The sequence below is a fragment of the Salmo salar genome, chromosome 13, assembly GCF_965601325.2.
Source record: "Salmo salar chromosome 13, fSalSal1, whole genome shotgun sequence".
Lineage (NCBI taxonomy): Eukaryota > Metazoa > Chordata > Actinopteri > Salmoniformes > Salmonidae > Salmo > Salmo salar.
The window spans coordinates 88371918-88399213 of record NC_138303.1 but is presented as its reverse complement, the minus strand read 5'-3'; positions in this window follow the sequence as shown (position 1 = coordinate 88399213).

Genomic DNA, 27296 nt, shown 5'->3' with positions numbered 1-27296 from the left:
ACTGTGTCATGGTGGGCTCAACACAGCTTTTTCATCAGTTACATATGCTGGGAAACCTCTCCAAGCTGATGGCCAGGAAGTGTATGGGAAATGCTAATGAGCCGCGTACACAAGGCTGGCCTGGCTAGGGAGACGACATACACACACACACACAAACACACACACACTCAGGCGTGTGCAATGCGAGAGGCTCTCTCTGGCATGGCTTCCTTCCATTGTGTTTGAGGAGGCTCACTCAGAGGCACACATTCATTTTTACTGCTTTCATCCGCATATGGAGCTGATTACTGATTAAAAATTAGATGACATCCCTGTGATTAACTTGATTCAGTCACTTAAGGACATGTGGTCAAATGTGAGCCTGTAGAAGGACATGTGAGCCTCGTGGAATATTATGAAAATATTTTCCTTGATAAGAGTGTGGATCATTCAAAACTTGACAATTACTGAGAAAAAAAGCCAGATTCCTCTATTGAACTTGCACAAAGCAAAACCAATATAAATATTTAAAAAAGTTAAATCAGCGTCTTTCAGTAAAACTATCAGTTAACTATCTTTAGTTCTCTTCTTGCTTCAGGGCTGAGCTGCTCATTAGCAGGCAAGGATCCATGGGTATAGAGATGCCCTTAAGACCCTTGTATTATTCTTTATGCTTTCCCGGGTGTTACTCCACATGCGTGTATTGAACTGTTTAAGTAAGATTAAAGGCTAAATGATAAAACCAACCCTCACCTTTACTACCAATTGGCAGTATTATTGGTTCTGCTATCCTACATGTGCACTGGCATGTAAGGTAATTGAGATTTACAACTATGGGCTCAGGTGCAAACGAAAAAAGAAAACTAGCACAGATGGTTAACTGCTGTGTTATAAAATACAACGAACCCAGAAAACTACTGCCTGCAACTCTATCTCCAGAATTCCCCCAGCTCATTTTCCGAAGAGGTGATTTTTCTGTATGATATTATCACTGATCTCAAAGCTGTTGGAGTCAGTCTACAGGACGAGCTCTGTGGTGACTCCACTGATCAAAGGCCTGTATGTTTTGAGGCGCAGGACCTTACAAATGAGAGGGTCAGTGGGCTTGTCTCCTTGGGATTTAGAGCCAGTAGGCAGAACTGGAGGGCTGTCTTTGTGATTACAGCAACCAAACATACATAGTTTCCTTTGTGTGTCTACATTATAAAGTCATTAGTCCTCATTATACTGAGTGCTTACATTTCATTATGGCCTCATAATTGCTTACATCCACATTGGACACTACTGCATCTTCTTGGTGTTTACTGAAATGATATACTGTAACTAAGAAAAGGCAAACTTTTTACACAGGTGGCAGGCAGACGGGGAATACCTTTATTCATATATCAAAGCAAATAAAAATAATATCAACGCTAAGCAAAAGGACATTTTGCAATGACATTTAAACTCAATGGCAAAAAAACTCTGCAACCAAATATCAACATTTAAAGGAGATGTACAGGTAACTGCCAAAGTAAAGGAAACACTTTGAGGGATACAGAATATATTGAAAGTAGGTGCTTCCACACAGGTGTGGTTCCTGAGTTAAGCAAACAACATCCCATCATGCTTCATTTTGGCACCATGGCTATTCCCCCAAAGGATGACAATGCCTCCATCCACAGGGAACGAGTGGTCACTGAATGGTTTGATGAGCATGAAAATGATGTAAACCATATGCCATGGCTGTGTCAGTCACCAGATCTCAACCCAATTGAACACTTCTGGGAGATTCAGGAGCGGTGAGCACCTGAGAGCGTTTTTCACCACCATCAACAAAGCACAAAATTAATGAATTTCTTGTGGAATAATGGTGTTGTATCCCTCTAACAGAGTTCCAGACACTTGTAGAATCTATGCCAAGGTCCATTCAGGCTGTTCTGACTCGTGGTGGCCCAATGCCCTATTAACACACTTTATGTTAGTCTTTCCTTTATTTTGGCAGTTACCTGTATCTACTGCTTGGATAGTTCCATCTGTGCTACTGACTTAGTCTGGCTTTAATTTCAGTTTGTCTACAAATGAATAATCGATATCTCAACCCAAAAACAAAGTTAAATAATGGGACTAAATGCACTTTAAATAAAGTTTGATTTGATTTAGTCCAATTAAATTAAATTAACTTTCATTTTTGGTATCATATATACTACCGTTAAAGCCAGTGGCACAGATGGAACTATCCAAGCAGAAGATACAGTGCTTTGCAAAAGTATTCAGACCCCTTGGATTTCTTCACATTTTATTCAAATAAAATCAAACTTTATTTGTCACATGCGCCGAATACAACAAGTGTAGACTTTACCGTGAGATGTATTGTGTTACAAAGTGGGATTAAAATGCATTTGATTGTCCTTTTTTGTCAACAATCTACTCAAAATACTCTTTAATGTCCAAATCGAAAAAAAATGATATATTATTTAAAGATAAATAAAAAATGTATACCTAAAATATAGTAGTTGGATAAGTATTCAGACCCTTTGTTTAGGCAAGCCTAAATTAGTTCAGGAGTAGAATTTGGCTTAATAAATCACATGATAAGTAACATGGACTCACTCTGTGTGAAATAATAGGGGTTGACATGATTTTTGAATGACCAACTCCTACCTCTGTCCCCCATACATACAACATCTGTAAGGTCCCTTAGTCAAGTATTGCATTTCAAGATCAGATTCAACTATAAACACCAGGGAGCTTTTTGAAAGCCTCATAAAGAAGGGCTGTCACGTCCTGACCAGAAAAATAGGTTGTTTGTTATTGTAGTTTGGTCAAGGCGTGGCAGGGGGTGTTTGTTTAGAGTGTTTCGGGGTTTGTTGGTCTATGTTCTGTTTTAAGAGGGGTGTTTGTTTAGAGTGTTTCGGGGTTTGTTGGGTTATGTTCTTGTTAGTCTATTTCTATGTTAGTTCTAGTATGTCTATTTCTATGTGGTGTTTGTTGGGTTGACCTTCAATTGGAAGCAGCTGCTCCTAGTTGCTTCTAATTGAAGGTCCTATTTAAGAGGGGTGTTTTTCTATGGGATTTTGTGGGTAGTTGTTCCTTGTATAGCTGTAAACAGTCCTGTAAGGCTTATCGTCGTTGTTTTTGTATACGTGTGTTTTGTTTTTCCTTCTTTCTGCCTAACAAAAAGAAGATGAGTATACACACTCCCGCTGCATTTTGGTCAAATCCATACGACACCCGTGACAAGGGCATTGATTGGTAGATGAATAACAATAATAAATCAGACATTAAATATCGCTTTAAGAATGGTCAAGTTAATAATTATGCTGTGGATTATGTATTAAACCCACCAGACACATCAAAGATACAATCGTCCTTTTGAACTGAGCTGCAGGACAGGAATTACATTTCTCAGGGATTTTACCATGAGGCCATTGGTGATTTTAAAACAGCTGCATAGTTCAATGGCTGTGATGAGAAAAAACTATGGACGGTTCAACAATTGTATTGACTCCACAATAATGACCTAAATGAGAGTGGTAAAAGATTAATAAAAATATACAGAATAAAAAGATTCCAAAACATTAATCTTCTACTGTACAAATCTAACTGCCTGTAGCTCAGGACCTGAATCAAGGATATGCGTATTCTTGATACTATTTGAAAGGAAACACTTTGAAGTTTGTGGAAATGAATGTAGGAGAATTTAACATATTAGATATGGTAAAAATTAATCCAAAGAAAAAACAAGCGTTTTCAAAAAAATGTTTTCCATCGTCTTTGAAATGCAAGAGAAAGGCCATTATATCACTTAGGAGTCTAGGTGCAATTTAGAATTTGGCCACTAGATGGCAGCAGTGTATGTGCAAAGTTTTAGACTGATCCAATGAACCATTGCATTAATGTTCAAAATGTTGTATCAAGTCTGCCCAAATGTGCTGAATTGGTCAATTGATACATTTTCAAGTACATAACTAGAGAGAACATACAAAACTTATATAGTAATAATTAAAGTTTACACACTCCTAGGAATGTCATAAATTATGGATAATTAGCTTCCCTACAGAAAAGACACTAACCTTCACACATCTAGATGGGGGGGATCAGACACTGCAGGGGTTCAAACTGTAGAACCCAGTTCCTACATTTGAATAAAAAATATATTTTATCAAACAAAACTATGCTACATTTTATCTCTCAGACCCTCAGGATGACAAATCAAAGCAATATTACTGAATGTAAGTACATTATTTACCTTCAGAGGTGAATGTATCAAACCAGCTGCCGTGATAAAAGTTTTTGTTGTTGTTGTGCACTCTCAAACAATAGCATGATATTTCACTGTAAAAGCTACTGTAAATTGGACAGTGCAGTTAGATGAACAAGAATTTAAGCGTTCTGCCCATATAAGACATGTCTATGTCCTGGGAAATGTTATTGTTACTTACAATGTAATGCTAATCACATGAGCGTATTGATTGAACATTGATTGAACCAATTTGTGCCAAGTGGGATAGCTGCGTGAACTTAAAACCACTTCCAGTCTGACATTAGTGCTTACGTGCCTTTTTGTTGAGCAAAACTTTTTGTGGAAGGTACTACGCTGCGTACAGACCCCCACGCACTCAACGTCGTTGAGATACATTGAGTTTCCTTTGACTTTGCAATCGCATAGGAATACAAAATGTAGGATTTGTGTGCCCATGAAAACTGTTTTCACGGCATAGTCTAAAATATAAATATGAACATTTGATAAAGCTGCCATTTACTAGTGCACCATCGCATAGACTCAGCCAGACTTCTGTCCCACTGATGGGCCATAAAGGGTTGATGGGTTTCGTATTCAGCTTTCAGACCATTCACACCTAGCCTACTTGTCAATCAGCTCACAGTCGTCTGGACACTTTCCTATGTGCAGTCCAGGTCAGTCATATATCCCTCTCCTTTTCATATCGAATAAATGCAACTGGTAGCCTATTGATACAGACTTCACATAGGCTATTGGTGCCGCTCACCATAGACTAACACCTTGATCAGACCGACAGCGTCATTGCATCAATACTGCATAATACATTTTGCATTTAAACTTTTTTCATTATGTAATCCAACATTTTAGTAGATATTTGTGCAACAAAAGTTAAACATTCACCTTTTGCTACTATTCTGTTAAGTCTACGCATACAATCGATGCATACCTTGGATAAATCCAATATATGCACCACACAGAACCCAGAACACACTGCAACTGCCTCTGCAACTCAATAGTCCCAGTCGGTATTATAGAATGTAGCAGCCCCGCTCGACTGTGTGGTAAACAACCTGTGGTTCCCTATCCCATTGGTTCACAGCAAAAACTGGACCTTTTTTCAAATGCAGTTCTTGTTGTGTGCCTGTTTTCATCAATTACAAAACTACATTTAAGTAGAACATGACTAAAGATTATTTTTCAACATTGCCTGCTCTCGAGCGTTCTCACTACTTAGAAAAACATGCCCCTTTTCATGACGGTGATAACAGCTACATGAGTGAGATAGCTAGCTACCGACCAGAACATTAAGCTAGCAAAGACAAACAACACAAACAAACAGACTATACATCTGAATAGACTGAAGCCACAGGGCTCTTCTCGGATGCTCTATTTCCCTACAGTACATAGGAGCATTGCAAACCATAGGTCGGGATTTTCTACCTGGTTACATGTACATTGAACAACACAGCAGCTTTTTGGCATGTTTTGTTATTTCTGCATAACTAAAAATCGATGACGAAGTTGACTGTTTTACAATAGGGGTCAATTGGAAAGAATGTTTGTTTTCCCCAATTTTATGGCCGTGGTCGCGATTGAATTCGTTCTTATGAGTGAATATCGACTCGGAGTATGCTGCAAGGCAAACGTAGCATTCCACTGGATATGAATGTATTTAATGCAATGGTCGTTCTGATGGAGTTGTAATGCTTATTACATTATTACAAGGTTGAAATAAAATGTCTTTACATGTGCACGTTTGTATTAATTAATTAATGTCTTAGTAGGTTTACGGATGACATTTTTCAAGTTATTTACCCAACCCTGTTTTATTTATTTTGTATAAAAGGAACGCAACGCATGCAGCGCATTTCATTTATTTTATTTTATACAATATTCTGCCCATCTCAACTCATTTATATATAATAATCTGCCCATATGAACACATTTATTTTAGGTCATAAGTGAACCAATATATAAGAGCCTTCAGACAGGTTTAAACGAGTTTCCCCACAGAAAAGATATGAGAGCCTTCACAAGTTTCCTCACGGGGCCACGGAGCCACCAGCGCATACGCGTTGTTTCCCAGCCAATCGCGCAGACGAAAGAGTCAGAGTTTGCTTCTGCTGCAGCCTTCGCTGTTAAATATAACATGGTGCGGCGGCGCTTCTTTCTCATATCTGCTGTTTTGTTTTGCCATAGAAGGAAACGTCTGCAGCTAATATGGTGGAGGCAGTTCAGAAAGGAGGGGTGATGGCTGGCCCACAGTCAGTCAGGCTGTGGCCTGCTCCGCTCCATTCTGTACATGTGGCAGTGGGATACAGGCCTCCTGCTCCTTTCCCACACACTGCACAGCTGAGGACACACCTGCAGCAACACCACAGACGTGACCTGTCACAGCCAATGGGTGGCCTTCGGCAGAGAAGGCTCATGCAATGCTGCTCTGTCTCTGAAAGTCATTGTGTCCTTTCCTCTCTCCTCCGCCTACATACACATGCACACGCACATGCGCGGCCACACACACGGCAATGCCCGCACGCCACAGTCAAACATTGTTTTTGCATTTGGAGTCGTGCTCTGTTTGCATAGCTGAGCGGATGCTAGATGTCTCTCCTATGCCTGTTGGACCTCACCTAAACATCAGGCTCTTTGTAAGGAGAAGAGGGCTATTCCTCCTGGGCTGTCAGAGTGTGTGGCCATGATTTGCTTTAAAAAGAGCCTTCAACAATTACAGACAATTTGTTCCTGTTTGCCAGGTTCGATCTGTTCCTGTGGCAGGTTTGTTGAACCTGACTCCTCATTCTCTCATGTAAGATATCCCGCACTTTTAAAACCAGGAGCCTTGTTTCTTGCCAAGACCAAACCCTGAACATGACCACGCTGCCGTAACCAACTTCACTGTGAAACCACTGTACCTTGGAGATGTGTAACACTAGCCAACATGTTCACTTTGAGTGCATTTCACTTCAACAGGGCCTGTTAGCTCATGTAAAAGAGAAGTCCCAGGGAATAGGTGTTCTTGTGAAAGCCAGTACTATTTTTCATTTGATCCGACTACGATGAGTGATTCATAGCAAGTGCTCCCCCCCAAAAAACCTTTTAACACCTTTTGTTTTTACAGATGTGGAGTATGAAAACATTGGCAATTAATTATGTATTTATCTTACTGCCCGTATACTATACGTGACTTATTGATTGAAAGTAGAAAGAGGGGTCTTAGTTTTATGAAGAGTTGGCCAAAAATATAAGGCTAGTTCATGGATAATTTGCAGTGCTCTGGGTGCACGTTGGCTTCAGCGTTGGCCCTCGTGACATATTGCTGAGGCCATTAAAAGTTAGTGAAGCAGGATCAGGATTCGGGATAGAGCCACCAGCTGGAATGTCGGCATCACCAAGGCCAATAAACACAGATTGGTTTTCAGAGTGTGGACTCTTGATTTGCTTTGATTGCTAAGGCCAAACTAATAACTTTGTGTAATGTAAGCAGTCAGAAACCGGAGGATATTTACAAAATGTCTGCTTCTGCCTGTTCAATTTCTAGCACAACACTTGGGGCGCTTTCTTAGTCTTTGGACTTTTGGATGGGGGAATCTCAGGGACTTTTATATGCATATCCAGAGAAGGGAAGGAACAACAACGGGGGGGAAGAGAACTTGGAGACTTGGTCTGAACCTAACAAGTAACTTGATTTTGTCATGAGTGTTTGTTTAATAGCTTGGGGATAGAGTTATTTATTTTAACTTGAGCTACAATACTTGCCATACTCTTGCACAATAAAACTATCTTCCGGCTTGGGGAAAAGTGTGTGCATTAAAACGGTCCTAGCAGAGTATTGGACAGAAAGCCAGAGGCACTTTCTGTGATACAAAGACATCATTATGGGTAGGAGTGGTGCACGGTCACCCAGTATTAAACACCCCGGTGTTTCTGCACTGCAAAATACATTGTGGAGGAAGTTGTTTTTCAATCCACTGAGAAAAAAAACATAGTCTTCCAAGTTTTCCTCCTAGCTTCCAACAATCTTTCAACCAAATAAAAAGCTTTAGGATAGCAATCAACACTCACTATGTCGGCACAACAATAAACCAGCCTAAAAAAATCTCTGAACTTCCCACCATATTCCATGACCAAAACAATCTCTACTCTTTCAACACTGCCAATTCTAGTCTGCATAGGACTCGGGCACTTTGGTTGCCATGTGAAAGGAAATTGAATTGGTGTCATATACACTCATGCTTTGGTTTTCACGTGATGACCAGTAGGGTACAGTAATCCATAAACATCATTTATAATAGTCAATAAAGACACTTAATATTGATTGAGAACATGGGAACACTTAGAGGTTAGCCCTGATGATATATAGGGATAAACATTCTCTGGGTCAGGATTTTTGAGTTATTTTGCATCCTCTAAAATGGGAACCATCTTTATAAAGATTTGATTGTACTTCCTGAAAAAAATTGCTCTAGAAAATACATCTATCAATGTGAGAGTGCTAAGTGACAGACAGTCAACATAGTCAGAGCCAGACAGTCAATCATATTCATCACGCAATCATATTCATTATATAAGGACCTTAGACAATACTTACCATAAGCGACAAACACACACAAATGATGGGAAAGGACATGTCTGAAGAATGCAGAGACTTTAAAACCCTTCCTACCAGCCAAGCCCCACTGCACTATGGTGGAGTGGGGCTTGGGCTGTTGAGCTAAAATCTTATTTCGTTTAAACCTAGCAGCAGGGGCCTCCCATGTGGCGCAGCGGTCTAAGGCACTGCATCACAGTGTCAGAGGCGTTACTATAGACCCGGGTTCATTCCCGTAACAATTATTTCATTCACGTAACAATTTATTTATTTATTTTTAACCTTAATTTAACCAGGATAAGCCTATTGAGACTCACATTCTCTTTTTCAAGGGAGACCTGGCCAAGAAGGGAGCAAAAATCAATACATTACAGATTAAAACATACAACAACAGAATACAATTAAACAACATGATCCAGCCTAAAAAAAAGCATTTACACTCCACTGTAACAGTCTGCCATCAAAATGTAAAATGTATTCAGTGGCATTAACATATCTAGATGAAGCATGGGTTGTAGACTATGCCATGCCACTGGTGCACAAGACAATACTGTAAATGTCCTCTGGACTTTAAGTAGCAACCACCTAGCAGACGGGTTACGGTAACTGCTGGTGGTGAAGGAGATCAGACTTCAGAGGTAAAGAGGGAGTTTACCCAAAAGGGCTTTAATGATCAATGATCAAATAAATAATACGTGTTATATATAACTTCTGTTCAAGCCAATTTCACAAACAAAACTGACTACAAAGTAGCAGTCAAAACAGTAGTTAAGCTAATAAAACTTTAAACATTACATTTAGGTACGTATTATTATGCTAGTTTTTTAATGGACCAAATTATTTCTCTGATCACTTGTCAACCTTGTTAATTATTTCTTACTTTCTTGCTTTAACTGCCTCTTGTTTGGATGCAGAAACTCGCATTTGGATCAAAAGTGCCCCCCCCAAATTGGGGGAGAACCAAATGAACTTAAGCTTGTTGTAAAAGGTTTAAGTCGTGCAGAAGTGTTATCAGTGCTCTTTTAAGAGGCATCACATTTTACGTTTTTTATTTTAAATAAATTATCTTCAAACAGTTGCCTCACTAAAGACAAAGGCCAATGTTCATTAAAGTGCATATTGCTACGCACAAACCTTGAGAGGGAATCAAAAAGCATTGTTGTTTGTACTGAAACAACAACTGATTTGATCCTGAATGTGTGAAACGTGAAATTGTTAGTTTTCATTGTGGTCATTTGTTATTTTTATATGCTGCCCCAGGAATTCATGGGAGACTGGGAGGAAGAAAAGAAAGTTGGATTGTGTTTTTATCCCTCAGTCTCACAGCAGTATGCCTACAACACTACAGTGTAACGGACTCCTATTGTATGCCTAAACCCTTCTCATTACTTCACTGAGGACATAATTTCCTCCTCAATGTATTTTTTGGCCACAAAAAATAATTCTACATGTCAACTGGGATATAACATCCGGGACTCTGAGGTGTGGTTGTTAGCACAGCTGATGTCTAATATCTTAGAGCACCCTAGGACCAGGACTGACCAGTCTGCAGCTGGCTATGGTTTATCTGGAGATAGTAAAGGGAACAACAGAACAAGCTGAAGAGACTGTATATTTTGAAGAGGCCTCCCAACCACACAGCATTAATCACTAGGCACCATAGGCCCGGATGGACAGATAGTGGGAGCTCTTAAGTTCTCCACTCCCACAGGTTAACTTGTGTTTACTTTCCAGCGCTTTTCAAACGCGTCTCTCATGAAAAGGGCAACGATGGGCCTCTACTCCTCTTCATTCTTCAGATATGGTATGAGACATTAGGGTTCTTACGACCTTGTTAGTTTCACACTGAACAACTACAGGAAATGCCAGTGCTATGTCTGCAGGACTGTGAAATGTTAGGATAAATACATAGACGCACATGGCTATATTTACACCACATCCCTGACATGTCTAAACAAAGAGATGTTTATATGAGAGACCTTTGCTACCCTGTCCTGTTCTGTTCCACCAGAGAGAACAGTGCCATGCTTTACATAGGCACGTTGGACAGGCAGCTACTGAACGTATTCCCATGGCAGAGTACTGTACTATATGTCAGTCGCCATGCGGAATCACAATATTAACTATCTATAGTCTATTCATATTATGATAAGAAAAATAAAGATCTGTTTCACAACCACATTTTGATGCATTCATTCTATTCACATTTCTTTAACAAAACATGAAGTACTCCCTTCATGATAAATACATATTTTTGTTGTTTTAGACTTTAGATTAATTTGAGTCGTGAATGAAGTGCAATGTTGTGACTGTCCGTGATATTAATTACAGAGAACCTCTCCTCTCCAACTCAGATTATTAACCCAGAGTATGCACTGAGTAAACTAAACACTGTAGGGAAACTATAACCTCCTTTAATCTCACCCTAATTCTAGTCCCAGGAGAGGCTCAGATAGAAAGACCAAATGTTTAACCTGGATGGATAGGTAACACATACCAGAAACAGATGTTTTTAGACCAAGTCTGCAGTCTTTAATAATACATAGTTACATACATTTAAAGTGTCAATCAGCAGTATAAACAATAACAAAGCAGACTCCCCGCCCCTGGTTCGGTAAAAGCTGAGGGATGGGGCTGGAGAAATGGAACCACTCTCAAATTCATAGTCAGAGCTTTGGATGCAAGGACTGACCATCCATGATATAATATGTTTAGTTTTATCCATGTTTTGAGGTTCCATAGTGTTTGTTTACATTTTCTTTGTTTTCAAACATTGGAGTTAAACAATGTTATATTTTGGGTTCTGATGGGGTGCAACCACTCATTTATAAGTTATATTCTTCAAGAATCAATATCATTAATTTAGTCCAAAAATGGATGTACAGTAGCAAATGCTGATTTTCCCTTTAAATAAACCCAAATCAAAAGATAAAACAATCATTCATCTAGGATTGTTATTAGGCTGGTTTATTATGTGATACAAATAAACAGGAAATGCTGACTATACACACACAAAAATGCACCTTACCCTTAAAGGTTTATTAAGGACAATGCCATGTCCTTAAAATAAAATGTTTTTCTAACAATACAACTGTTCATTTCTTTAGAGAATATTACAAATTGCTGAGGTCATCTTACTCGAACTTCAGAGGTCTGTACTTGCAGAATTATTGAGCAAAAATGTCCAGAGTTATTAAATGCCCAGAAATCCAACTGTAATAGAAGGTGCTGTACAGGTTCAGATGACCACCACAAATGTTAACACTAAGATTGCTCTTGAATTCCCTCTCACGATCCATAAAGAATAGTTTAGTGACAAGCTCCCTATGCTGTGTAGGCATGTGTAAAGAAAAAACTATGCACATCGGTTACATATTCCGAGTAATACAGACAGTGGTCGAATGTTTGAGGCCTTAATGATGAAAGTAATACTGCCCAGGAAGAAACCACCAAATTAAGAAAACATTCACAGGTTGTTTTCTTTCTAAATGATCCATTGCAATACTATGTAAGAAAAAATTAGAAGCAATGACTAGAATAAATATTTTTTTTCCTTGGTCATTTCAAACATGCAATTACAAATTGATGACTGTTAAAGGCAACTCAATACTTCAACTCTTGGTTATTATCTTTATGCTTCATTTGGAATTTCATGTGAAGTGTAAACAGAGCAGAAAACCAAACATGAACATTTATTAAAATATTTCATGTTTTGTTTTGCTTGAACGTTGGGTATTGATAATAATTCTCAAGAGATTCCTCCTGCAATGCCCCTTCAAATCTATATCCACTCAATTATCCACATTCAACGAGCAAAGCCATTCTATGAGGGCGTTGGAAGGACCTCCTACAAGTGTACACAACTTAAAGACGCCTGCTGCTATAAATTGTTGTGATAAACAACAAAGACATTTGGTTCAAACAAACGAATGGATCACTAGGCCTACTATGCATCAATCTCAATAGAGCACCGACATAATCTGTGCTTGAAATATTTTCTTTATGTTTCGAGCTGCGTCTGTTGGGAAAGGGGAGTATTGGAAGTTAATCACTGGACCCTGATTATGTGGGGTGAAGGTTCTGTGATGACCCTGTGAACTCAGACATTCCAGACCTAGGCCTGGTCCTACGTGGCCCTAGGACATCCTTCTAACTGGACAGAGAGTGGGTCAGTGCTGGGCTACAGCCTAGCTGAGGAGTGGCAACGGTAATCCCTTCCCCCCAGTCTAGCAGTGTAAATCTGCTCATGGCTTCACCCTGGGCATTATTTATTCCCTCAACAAGACTTTGTTCTCCTTTTAGAGGCTGCAACTTAATATAAAGCAGATATTTAGAAAAATCCTGCTGTTTGGGGGCTGAGATAAGCAGAGATTTATGTCCTAGTGGAGGGCAGGAGAGTAATCACAGGGGATTTGATGGGACCTGGAGTGGTGGATATAGGCAGAGTTCCCCCTTTGCTATTGTATTGTAAGCTAACATCACTTGTATCATAGATTTAATGTTAACACAGCCATGCCTTGAATTATGAATTCAAACCAGCTTGGTATTTCATGCCAAAACTGTGTGTGGCTCTGTGTATGTAATGTGTGTAAGAGATTGTGACACATGGATGTGATAACATTGTTGTTTGCAATGGAGTAGGTAAAAGACAAACAGTTTGCCAGCTGAAGATGATGAATCATTAGCCTCTGGAAATCCCCGTTGGCACATATTTAGGCTACAACAGCAAACACCTCAGCGTTATCATTTCCCATTCAAATCATCTATTGTTCTAGTCCATCACAGTTCTGATAAGACTGTGGTTAGAATAGAAAGATGTATCACTAAATGCACTCACTCTCCTCACAAAGAAAATGCCATCATTTGGCTAGCCTTCTACTTTTTCAGTGATGTACGTATCTAACACAGTTTCCCCTCCAATGACTTGATCTAATGTGTAATTTTAAGATGCATTGAAGGCAAATGTCAATGGAGACATGACATCACACTGTGAAATGAAAGATATCACTTACTACAGTATCGCTCAAACCTGTGGCAGACTTAAACAACAATGATTGTTTGTTTTGCAATGGCATAGTCAGGGGAAAACACGCTGCTTCAATTTCTAGTAAAAAATCTTCAGAAATCTTTTGTTTCTAATATATAAATTGTAAGACTCAGTTAAATATCAGTTTTTTTTGTAAGCAGACAGAGAGCTTTACTTAATCATTGTATAAAAGGTCTTAGGGCCTACCATAATTTCTGAGGCCTGTCTGTTTGTTTTACACATCGGGCTAGAAGGGAGGGGGAATGCGTATTTTATGGGGTGTTAAGGGAAGTTGCATTTCCTATGGAGAGGCCAAGCAGTGGTATACTTATTCTGTTCTTCATAACAACGCCAACTCTATGAGTGTCTAGGGATATAAATAGCTATTTCTTCATGGAAACAGCTGATATATACTGTAAAAAAAGACAGACACACCACATACAGTACGAAAAGCTAGAATAAAGATGTCAATGTTGTTAGTTATATTCATTAGAACTGCTCCCTTAATAGACGTATAAGTGAACCCCCTCAGTCCCAAAGGTTGAGTTTTATGAAGGGCGAGCTTCCAGTCAACACAGACATAATCACAGTCGAGTCACAGTTGAGGGAGCAAGTCAATAAATCCATCCACAGCATTCCAGAGAAAACGGGGCAGTTCTCACTGCTTATTCATAAGCAGGGTCTGTGTCTGGATGTTGGAGGGGTCTCCTCTCAGGAAACAAAGCAATTGTGGGTGTTGATTCATTAATAATGTAGCTAGTTGCTGGATTAGCTTGACGTCCTCTGAGCTTTGCATTCTGCGTGTTCTCATATAGCAGACTTGTAACCAAAAGAATGTTAAATGTTCTGGAAAGCCTGCTGTTGTGAGTCTGGCATCAAGAACACTGCTGAAAGTAATGCCACAAGAGTATTGAAACTGTTAGAATTTGAATATCTGGATATGCTTAGCAGATATGTAGGGTCTTGTTTTGATGGCCATGAGGAATACAGTAACTCCCAACACAACAAGAAGTGTTGGGGAAGGGTTTGAACACATGCGTAATTCTAAAACTTGCTACTATTTACATTTGCATTACCCAAAAATACATTCCCCCAGATTCTGGTTGAGGAAAAATCTCCTGTACTGCAAATCAAAGTCATCAGCTGTAGGAACGCTGCTCTGGAGTAATCTATTTGGAGGTAGAAAAATTCTGCCTATGCTCATTACTTGACCAAATGACATTACGTTTAGAAACCATTGTGACCTGAGCAAACAGCCATCCTCTGTAGGAAGTGGGAAACGTAAAGAAAAGACAAGTAACCCATGATCTAATTCCAAGTACAGCTGCACTGTCCTGCCCTGAATGATCTCCATGTTGGAGCTAAATGTGTGCAGTGGGTCCTTGCCACACAGAAATGTATTATTAGCCTATGCTCTTGATGTACCACTGTACAGCCAAGGCAAGTGAGCCGAGAGTAAAAACAGCCCCACCGGCAGAGTCTGGGTAATCCGATAGTACAAGTTTACATTACAGCCTGCTTTGTTTGTGCCACAGGGCACGGAAAGCCTTCCTGTCTTTCAGACTGAATCATTCATCGTCTGACCCGCAAACAACAACAGTTTTTATAGATTTTGCTCTGAGTAAGAGGACACTTTTTTAAAAGGCCCATCATCTTTATGAGGGGGCTCAATCGCTGTCAAACTGAAAGATATGCAATAATCTTGTCTCACAATAGCTTTGAAGGATGCATCCTTTGTATCATTTACTTTGATGAAAGCAAAACAGGCACAGTGCTGATGTATACAGTGGGCAAGTAATGGACTGATCAAAATATTGAGCACCAGCTGCAAGCAGAATTATCTTTCAGGAAGAGGGGGGAAAAATGTTTTTTTTTTTCCCGGTTTGACTGATGACATCACGTACAGTACAGTTCCATGCTGACATAAAATCTACAGCTTTTAACATCCATCATATTCACTACAGGTGCGAGGGAGGGGCAGGAAAAAATCTGTACAGTACATGGAAAGTGTCTGTTTTTACAGTGCAAAGGAAGAGATACGTAGATTTGCCTTGCCATTTGTCTTTGGCCAGACATTCATAGCTAAAAATCTATATCCACTTGAAGAGATAATGTTACAAAGGAAAATGTACTGCAGTAGACATTGTATAAATATGACGCTGATACTTGGTACTTCGCTTGCTTGGTGCTAGCTTCACATAAATAATCAGATGACATGCTTTTAATAACTTACAACAAACCCAATATTGTACCTATCCAGAAGAATGTTGCCTTCTCATTTCTTACTCTGGCATTTTTTTTATCACACTCAAAACAAATTATGCTTCATGGAAAATTGGGTGTACTGAACCAACTGAAATGTACCATGACTCTTGGCACGCACACTCAGGGAACACAGAAACACATTTCTGTGCTATTGATAAAATAATAAATAATGATAGCGATGTGTGAATGTTATTCTTCTCTTCTTGCCCCTAAAACGCCATGTAATAAATGGTAGGTTAAAATATATATATTTTTTCCATTCGAGCCATGGAGTGGAATTCCAACCCTCTCAGACAGGCACTCTGGATGAGTGCTATGCTTTACTTCAGGAGTGTCCTCATGAAACATCTGGTCAGTTGATTTCTGCTATTCAACAATGCAGAATACTTGATAGAAATAGAGACTGAAAATATGAGTGTGCTGCTCTGCTCTGAGAATAAATGAGTCAGTGCTACTCCAGCTTCATTATTTTTAGAGGGGTAATTTGTTTACTACATCACTCACAAAAGCACACTTTTATCCTGTGGCTTAATTTAGTATAGCATGTCATTAGTCAAATTAAATGATTCAAAAACAAATTATTATACAGTTGAAAGGACAAGATGTGCCTGTATTTTCAGCCTCTCAAATCATGTCAGGCAACCTTACGGCCCTCTCAGATCCCCACCCATACAATACACATTTGTAAGCAGCAAGCGGTCAATCTCTTAAGATATTACAATTAATAAAATGCCAAATAAATCCACATATAAATGTAGATTAAATATCCATCTACATCTAAATGTAAGTCATTCAATGTGCATACATAATTTGCATCCATCATTACTCAATTATGTCAAACACGTTTAATCAGTAGACATTTATTTCTACAGGTGGTGGCTACTGTACACAACACAAGTATAAAGGCTTGAAGTCAATTGCTTTGTTCAATTGCTTTATTCCTATTAGTAAAGCCTACTACAAAAGGAGTCAAGTACAACTTTGGTTGACCTTGACTCTCTCCCCCCCCCCCCCCCCCCCCAACCATCAACAAATGTAAGATTGTATAGTGAAACTAAAACACTGCAATGCTGTATGATCATACTATCAACTGCATGGCTGTCATAATCATCACTGTCTGGCATGGTGTCACTGCACTGTATAAGAGAGAAGCATTGAGGCAGGGATGAATCATGCCCAGCTTTACGAGCCTGCCACCGGAGACTTTACAGGGGTAGTCGGACAGACCACAAGGCTTTAGGTTCCAGGCCCCAGGACATTTCAGCCCAGCCATTTTACTGTATCCCTCTGTGTGGTTGCTCTGAGCCAGAGATTTTAAGATGACCATAAGCATGTCGTCTAATTTGACCAACATATTTGAGGAATGATTATTTTCATTCGCTAATGGGTCGGCTAATTAGCACCACCACTTGGTCTGCAACACTGGCATAGAACAATTTCCGGTATGTGGAAAAGGAGTAGAGCATATCTCTGCCTGCCTATGGACCCACCTGGGAGGCAGGCAACCTAATGCATATCTAATTTCAGTAACATTATGTGGAGGCCAGGGCCATATGTTAATTAATCTGATTGGTTTTAAATATCACCGCCATATTACCTTGACTGTAAAATAAAAGTGAAATGAAAATATACAATCGCTAAAATCACTGAGACGACCACAAGTTTGACTCCTAATGATGGCTTTTAGATTAACAAGACACTGTAAAGTTGTGATGTTAGCCTATAGGGGCCCTTAGCCACCAAGGTGATAGAGAATTTAAGGCCTTGTCTGTTACTCGAGGGGCTCCTTCGGGGGGATTTTCCAGCCTTTGAGCGTCATGGTCCTATTCTGGCTGGCACAGGAATATTGAGTCTTATAGCTTTTGACAGCCGGTCTCAGTTTAAAGATTTACGGATCAGTCATATGTCCACCGAGGGAGAGGGGTGGCGGGAGGCTGAAATCTCAGTTGTGGAAAAGCACATCTCTTTTAGCATTCCTGTCATGCAAAACAGAGGCTTGGTTACCTTACCAAGGGTTACGTTTAGCCTAGAATAATGAGAGAGGGATTCTCACTAGCGGAAAACATGTGTGCCCAAAGGGGGGTTGGGGGTTCAGTAAAGAGGAATTGGCTGCAGCTTTTAGGGAATATTTCCAGGGCGCTGAGGCTCGGCGGGGGATGGCTTCTGATTGATTGCGGTTTTGTCTGACTTTGTGAAATATGGTCTGGCACCAGGTGGTATGGGAAGGAGACTGTCATCAGCAGCCAGGTACGGGCGGGCACACAGCATACACCATAATATCTCAGTAAACAATGCTGGCAGGGAAGGGGATACTGTTTCTCCCCTCACTGATGGGAAAGAACGAGACTTCACTCAATTAATGCAACATAAACAAAATTCTCAGAACGTATTTGAATTCCTCAAGCAAAACTATAGATTTTCTTAATTTCTCACAGGAGAAAAAAAGAATACTGCCAGAGCACAATGAATGCATTCAATCTGGCCTTCACATGAATAGCAGAGTGCAGCGTGGGAGACGGTATAAATAAACATCACATTAAGCACAAAATAACACAGAGCACTGTGCTAGCTATTGTGACAGCGAGATATTTTGATCAATCATAGAAAATCTACAGTGAAAAAGGGCTAGGCTAACACTAGGTAATTTTTCTCTATAATGCGCCAGTTTTTGCTGCAACAAGCAGGATTCACCTTAGGGCTGTGACAGCTGGGTGCTACAGAAAGCTCTATATCTGGTGGCAGAACTTCTCCAGATTCCCACTCTTTCCCATATAGTCTTCCACCAGATAACCACTTCTCCTAGTATAGTCTTCCACCAGATAACCACTCCTCCTAGTATAGTCTTCCACCAGATAACCACTCCTCCTAGTATAGTCTTCCACCAGATAACCACTCCTCCTAGTATAGTCTTCCACCAGATAACCAAGCCCAGTGTGTGCAACAACAAAAAAATCTTTTTAGGTGGGAAGGGTAATTGCTGTTTCAGTTGGTCCATCCCTAAGGGAACAGTCACACATACTTCCAGTAGATGAGCTTTTCATCACTATCTCTGTCTCATTAGATACAGTAGGCCTACAGTCCATTCCATCCAAATATTGTAGATAACCTGTTTGGAAACTGTTGGTTACATGTAGCCCCACTCTTAAAGCTATGGATTAACGTACAGTATTTGTCAAAACAATTGCAATGATTATCGCCTAAGGTAGCAATCATAGTATTAAACAAAATGACTAGGCAATAATCCGCATTTGTTCTGTCAGTGATTTACTTTAAATCTAATGAAAATGTCCAATGATTGGATTGAATAACTGAGGTGAGTGGAGTGTGTGTGTGTGAGTGTGTGTGTGTGTGTGTGTGTGTGTGTGTGTGTGTGTGTGTGTGTGTGTGTGTGTGTGTGTGTGTGTGTGTGTGTGTGTGTGTGTGTGTGTGTGTGTGTGTGTGTTTGAATTACATTTCCAATGGAAGGAGAAACGTTAGGGGAGTCAGGATCAGACTGAACCTGCCTGAACAGAGATGAAGGTAATGTATAGCTTATTAATAAGTTTCAACATGAAACTTGAAAATTAAGGTTTACATGACATTCCTCCCAACGCACATTTTATTTTTAGTTTGGACGACATACTGTTTGAATTTTGACAAAGACATTGTGTCCCTCATTCACATCCAGGAACTCCTTTCATCAACATCCAAGTTTTCATTATTATTTTTATATCCATATATAAATCAATACTATTCTTCAGGAAGTTAATGATGCATGTCCTCCTCCATCGGTTGGAGACAGAACTAGCCAGTGCTAGAATCAGAAAGATGGGGACGGGTAAGGCAAACCCATTGGGTTAGATGAGAGATGAGACACAGATGGAGATAGAAGTGACCAGAAAAGCAGCGTGAGAGAGAAAAGAAAAGAGTGAGTGATTCTCAGGCCAAGGTAGAGGATGTAATAGTTAAGGAGATACAGCAAGTCAAGGCAGGGTAGATTCCTGTAGAGAGAGGATGTTAGAGACCAGATGGAGACAGTCTTGGGTGGCAGGAGGCTGGCACAATTAGCCGGGCAGACTAATACACTGAGGCTGGTGTCAAGTGCCCATTCTTCATTCTGGCCATTTGTTAACTGGTGTGCACCATCTACAGCTCCCCTCCCCACACACTGCAAAAATGAGTAATAAATCTGTGTGGTTGAGAGGCCTGTTTGGTTTTTGCAGAGGAGAGCTGAGTGGAGATAGCCTGGTGATATACTGTATGAAAACTCCCCAACTCGGCACTGTGGCGAGGCTTGTTCTCCGTGACCATAATAAGACCCAGATGTTTGTCCATTCATATATCCCGAAAAGGAGGCAGTCTATTGACAACCCTCTACTTTATTAAAATGGTTGGTGCTTAAAGGCTTTAGAAAGGGGGTTTTGGTTGTGTGTGTGGGGAGGGGGGGGGGGGGGGGGGGGGGGGGGGTATATGGTGGCTGATGGAGTGAGAGGCCTGAAGGTTTGGTGTCCAAGAGTTCACCTAGAGAAATGCCAGTCAGGGAGTTTAATGATCTGAATGCATACCACATCCAGTAAGGGTCGCCCACTGACCTGGTGTCAGATCATTTTCTCTCTGCTTGCTTTACTCTGTCACTGTCATTTTCAATAGCTGGAGAGAACACTTAAATCCAAATGTGATATTTTCTGGACTTTATTCAGCGTGAAACAGTTTTTCACACATGGCAGCCAGTTCTTTGAACCATACAATTTGATGAATTAACCTTTCATCCAATGGATATTTCATCCTCCATAAATGTAGGCTTTGATAGTTAAAACATGAATTACAATTGATTGTCACATACAATGTAGTGGATTAATTTAATATCAAACTTGGATTACAGGGTGAAGGATAGAGACATTGGCAATAAAAGACATTCCATGGAAATCCATGACCTATGCAATGCAATGCATTTAAGCCTTTAGTATCCATGGACAAGAAGAGTTTCTGAGCGACTCAAAGTGAATTGCTTTTGTGGAAGAAAAATATAGATTTTCCTCATCATTTAGTTCTGTCACAGAATTCAAACAGTTTAAAATATTGAACCATGAATAAAGTCAACTGTAGATGATCATGGACTGACTCTCATGGTGTATGTTCCAGTGGTGGTTCTGAAGCCTGTTAGAGGGGCTTTGATGTTTCCACTGACCTCATGCCTTTGGGAGGCCATGTCTGAGAGTTCATTAAAGCCAGCCTCTCTTTGTTACTCCTCAAGTAAAGATCAGTCAGCCACTCAGAAATGAGGCCGAGGAAGCGACCTCTGGCCAGGAGCAGCTGACGACAGCCACTCATCCAGTGAAGGCACTCCATTCACAAACTCATCGCCCGCACCTCCCCAACACCTCCCCAGCTCTGTGGGGTGTGAAAAATGAGCTGAGGATGAAACCAGGCTGATGTACTACATGGGGGTAAAGGAGGAATAACAGCTCTGGCCATCAGAGTGATGGATGTGTGTGGGGGGGGTCACCCTGGGACAGGTTTGTCCTCCACCCCTCCTCTGCCCCTCCCTGCCCCCCTGCCATCGTCACTGGGAGCTCTGGAAACATGAGAATGTGTGGCGGCAGGTGGTCCTCCACCACAACAGGTCAGCCCAGCTTCTCCAAACAAAAGCAGTAAAGAACATCTCTGCTCACATGAATAGGAAGAAGGAAGAAATAAGAGGAGAGCAGAAAAGGAGCCCCCAAAGGATGCTGGATGCTGGGAGGAGTCCAGGACTCACCAAGGGGAGGAGTGCAACAGGAGGGGGTGACAGACAGAGGCACTGATCTTTGTGGTGATTGACAGCTGGTATGTCAACAGAGAGAAGCACTAGCATGGCATGGAGGTATGACCCAGAGTGCGAGCATGGCACATATGCAATTTACGCTCAGGAACTTTACTAAAGTATTATGTATTTATGGAACATAACATCATAACAAAATGCCATGAGGCCTGGTTACTGTTTCGGAAATTGTTTTGATCTATACATTTTACAACCAGGTTGTATCAACATGAAATGATTTTGCCCAATAAAAGACTCATACAGACAAGATTTCCCAGTCTTACGTCAGAATTAGACGTTCATCCATGTTTCTCAAACGTCAAATTTCTAAGTTGTTCCAAACGTTACATTTTGAAGTGTTTAAGGTTAAGTTTAGGCATTAACTCAGAATTTTTAAGGTTAGGGTTCAGTTTAGGCATTAACTATTAATTCTTAAGGTTAGGCATTAACTCCCAATGGTTAAGGCAAGGGTTAAGGTTTGGGCAGGGGCGAAAATCTGATATCAACTTTGGAGGGGACAATTACATTACATTTTCTCAAGAGCAATTCCTGAGGGGGACACCAAAAGTAGTGCTGTAAAACATAGCCTACGTTTAATATGGTAAATGTATATTGAGGAACCAAAGAAACAAGGTGTTTGCCGTACTCCTAACTACCGGTACCCAAAACTACACAACTAATCACAACAGCAATACCATTGCCTTTAACAAATCTTAGTTCAGTCACCAGTTTAAGTTGAGAGTGGGGGTATCCATGGCATTTTCCAATTATGTTCCTATTTTACAAGTAAAAAAATTTGAGAACCTTTCATAATGTTGCCAAACAAAGACTCAACAAACTTACCTGAGACTCCCTGTCTCTGCCAGTCTGTCCCTGCATATCTGTCCCCAACTCTGCTGTCTGTGTGCCATCTGTTGCCTGCTCTGCCTAATGACATCATTGTGAAACATTTCCATTAGAATTTCATTTCTTTCTTATGAACATTTTATCAACTAGTCTTTGAGATATTAGGCTACGAGGGTTCTTACTTTGCGTTTTGGTGTACTGAAAAATACTCTGATGTCCGTCTTTTTTCTGCCATTTTTCTGCCATTTTTCTACCTGGCTGGCTACACACACACACAGTATGTAGGTTATTTACAGTAGGAGATGGGCTTCTATCATCTTATCTTCTATCATTCTATATGGGCTTCGATCTAAAAGGTAGCTAGCAAATGTGAAACGGATTGCAGTGACAAGAGTTGACAGCTGTATGAGTTCACCATTTACACAACATATGCTGCAACCTTTTGTAATTTTAATCGTTTGTTTCATATTGGCAGGCTTCTAACAATAGCTGAATTTGCAAAGCTAGCGAGCACCAATTCAGTGGTGTTTGCTTTAATCTTTGCTACCCGGGTTAAATAAAGGTGAAATAAAATGTATAAATAAAAGTTCCCTTGCGACAATTTAGCTTTTGCAACGAGACCATTAAATATATTTAAAACAATGGTAGAAGAGAGTGTAGTTCTGTTCAGTTTATCGCTAACCTTATCACAGGGACTTTGAAGCACTAACTTACATGCATGCTGATCTTGGAATAAATTGACGATAGCAAAGATTCCATCTTTGACGACGCCACATAAATGAAATAGGTACTAGCTAGCTTAATAGTTAATATTTGCGCGCTAGCTCTGCATATTCAGCTAGTGTGTGTGCGTGATTGACTGGATTAACCTCACGTCAGTTACGTGCATTGAGTGCCTTTCAGACAGTAGATACGACCTCTACGTTACCTCGCAAGCTAAGGAACTGGCAGTGGATCAAACCATTGTGAGGCAAAGGGTGGGGGGGTCGCAATCTTTTGAAACTTAAAAACGAGCTATTAAGTGTCTATAATCAGCACAATTGCTTTCATTGCGTATTATTCATATTTAAATTACATAGTTATGTTTCAGTGATATATTGGGGGGGACAAATCATATTTTTCCCAGGATGGGGGGGGTCGTGTCCCCCCCGTCCCCCCCGGGATTTCCGCCCCTGGGTTTGGGATAGGCTAAAAACAAAAATATAAAAAACATTTTCTATTGCTGGATTCGAATAAACAATAAAAATAAAAAAATGAAAGGGTTAATATGACCTGGGAGCATGTACTAGAAATGACATTAGAGGCACTCACTGTTGCCTCTAGTGGCTGGTTTCCAACTCATCTCCTGATGCCCTCAGACATGGATGGACGTCGAATACTGACTTGAAGCACAGGTGACCTGCCTGAGATTTCTGCTGACTACCAGATGAACAAATGTGTCTGATATTCAACATCACAGGGGGTGTCCCTTTCTTACAATATGCCTTTGTATGTAGTTTGAATGATTGTGTTATTGATTTATGTCCTTCTGTGACAGTCAGGCAGGCAGGCAGTCAGAGTATCAGATTCGCATTGAGGGGATGCTGGGGTGGGCAGAGACCTCACCCCTATACACCCAGAATGACATGGACCCCTGTGAAGACAGCTGCTGGGTTAATAGAGTGCTGTCTTGTCACACACGTTGTCCCCGGATCCAGCAGGGACTGTCCCTCACAGCAACATCAATGCCCACCTCCTTCTCAGGCTCACTCTATAAGGTGCTAAAGATGTCGTAGCATGATTAAGAAACCTGCTTTCTGACACTTACCCTCTAGCCGTTAAAAGTCATATAGCTTTGCTGAGTTGTGCTGTTCAGCTCTTGGATGAACTTTGTGTGGCACCTAATCACACCTGCTGCATTATATGGCTCACCTTAACACCTTAAGAGTAGAGGTACAGTCTAGGAAGTCATCAGCACTGTCCTACTAGCCACAAATATCACTCTGTGACACAGAAACAGGGACACAAACCACTTTGGGAGGCTTCCTGTAAAACTGTCAATAGCTTTGGTCCAAATGCTTGGTTTCCTGAGAGAAATGTACTTTACAAACTATTTTCTATTTCTGTCATTTAGCAAGTATCTTTGTCCGGTGCCGAATGTATATCCGTGGTTGGTCATCGAGATAACCTCCAGTGTATCCCTCAATGTTACTGTCTGAGAAAACTCAGTCCAAACCGACACAGGAAACTGGACAATCTTTAAGCTGAGGGTCTAAGGAATGTTTTTTTCCCTTTGAGTTGGCTTTGAAGTGTGCACATTGTTTGAGATAAAACCTCCAAGATAAATATAAGAGCATTCTAAAGCGCAGCCGGTTTCAGCTGGTTTTCAGACAGGGTTCCTTATGTCATAAATCAGTCCCATACCAGGTGGTAAATACAGCTGAGAAGCTAAAACAAGAATCCCACTAATGAGGCCTTAAAATAACACTGGGAACCTCTACTGTCACACAGCAGACAAATCTATTGTCCCAGGGAAAGAAGACACCTGCTTTCTGTATTCAAAGACTGCTAAAACTGTCAAGGGCTACACCTGCACTTGAACAGTAATGGACTACTGTAACAAGACCAATAATACAGTATCTCTTTGAAGAGAATCGATTTAGGAGGTGCAATTATCTAATTCCTTAGGACAGGTAATATTTTGACTGACAATGATTATTCCTGTGCACTCATCACTGAAATTGGGAGATTGATCTTGTTTAAAAGTTCCTCATTAAATTCTTGATATGGGCGATTCCCCGCTGGGACGGCCCAAAAATATTTTGGGTATCTCAGATTGTTCTGGCAATTCTCACATAGAAACTTCAATGGCAGGAAGGACATTTGATATGCTTTTTACATTTGTATCATGATGAAAGTGGCCATTTTAGGCCCTCCTGTAGGATGATGATCTGTGAACTGTAGATAACACAGACAACATCTTGGTGTCATTATATTTTTTATAGTGTGCTCTAACATATGGAGTATGTTTAGATTCTGAAATACACATTTTCACATGTATTTATTAAACATAACAAATATTAACATGAATATCTCAAAAATACCCTTTTTGGTTTTGTTCATTTATAAACGTATTGTTTTAAACTACATACTCTACATGTACATCAAATGTCCAGAGTGGGTGCTCTGCTACTTTTGAAGTTATGATACATTTTATGAGCACAACCTACACAGTGAATAGGAAAATGGATTCAAAGGGAACTCCCTCTTCTGGTGCTTTGCTGAATGTGATTGGTTAATGACCTATAATGTCAGCTTTTATGTATAAAATGGGTCATATTTTCAAAAGTAACAGAGCACCCACTCTGGAAATTTGACGTGTTTAAAGAGTACATTGTTCCAAACAATATGTCTAAAAATAAGCTAAATAAAAAAGGGTACTTTTGAGATATTCACATTAATATTTTTAATGTTGATTCAATTTGTCTGAATATTTTTACTTCAGATTCTAGACATACTCCATATTTTAGAGGACCGTATATAGAGTCAAATAAAATAAAATAGTATCTGTCACATGTGCGAATACAACAGATGTGGACTTTACCTGGAAATGCTTGCTTAGAAGCCCTTCCCAACAATTAGATTCAAGAAATAATAATACAAATACAAAATAGTAACACAAGAGGAATAAAATACACAAGGTTGAATCTGTATACAGGAAGTACCAGTACCAGATGAATGTGCAGTGGTACGATGTATTTTAGGTAAGATACAGTGCATTCGAAAAGTATTCAGACCCTTGACTTTTTCCACATTGTTACATTACAGCCTTATTCTAAATTGGATTAAATAGTCCCCCACCCCCCCACCCCCATTAATCTACACACAATACTCTATAATGACAAAGAAAAAACAGTTTTTTAGACATTTTAGAAAATTACAATTAGCTTTTACTCAGTACTTTGTTGATGCGCCTTTGGCAGCAATTACAGCCTCAAGTCTTCTTAGGTATGATGCTACAAGCTTGGCACACCTGTATTTGGGGAGTTTCTTCCATTCTTCTCTGCAGATCCTCTCAAGCTCTGTCAGGTTGGATGGGGAGAGACGTGGTACAGCTATTTTCAGTTCTCTCCAGCTCTGGCTGGTCCACTCAAGGACATTCAGAGACTTGTCCCAAAGCCACTCCTGCGTTATCTTGGCTGTGTGCTTAGGGTCGTTGTCCTGTTGGAAGGTAAACCTTCGCCCCGGTCTGAGGTCCTGAGCGCTCTGGAGCTGGTTTTCAGCAAGGATCTCTGTACTCCCAGTCCCTGCCGCTGACAAACATTCCCAAAGCATGATGTTAACAACACCGTGCTTCACTGTAGGGATGGTGCCAGGTTTCCTCAAGAAGTGACGCTTGGCATTCAGGCCAAAGAGTTCAATCTTGGTTTCAACAGACCAGATAATCTTGTTTCTCATGGTCTGAGAGTCCTTTGGTGCCTTTTGGCAAACTCCAAGCGGGCTGTAATGCGCCTTTTACTGAGGAGTGGCTTCCGTCTGGCCACTCTAACATAAAAGCCTGATTGGTGGAGTGCTGCAGAGATGGTTGTCCTTCTGGAAGGTTCTCCCA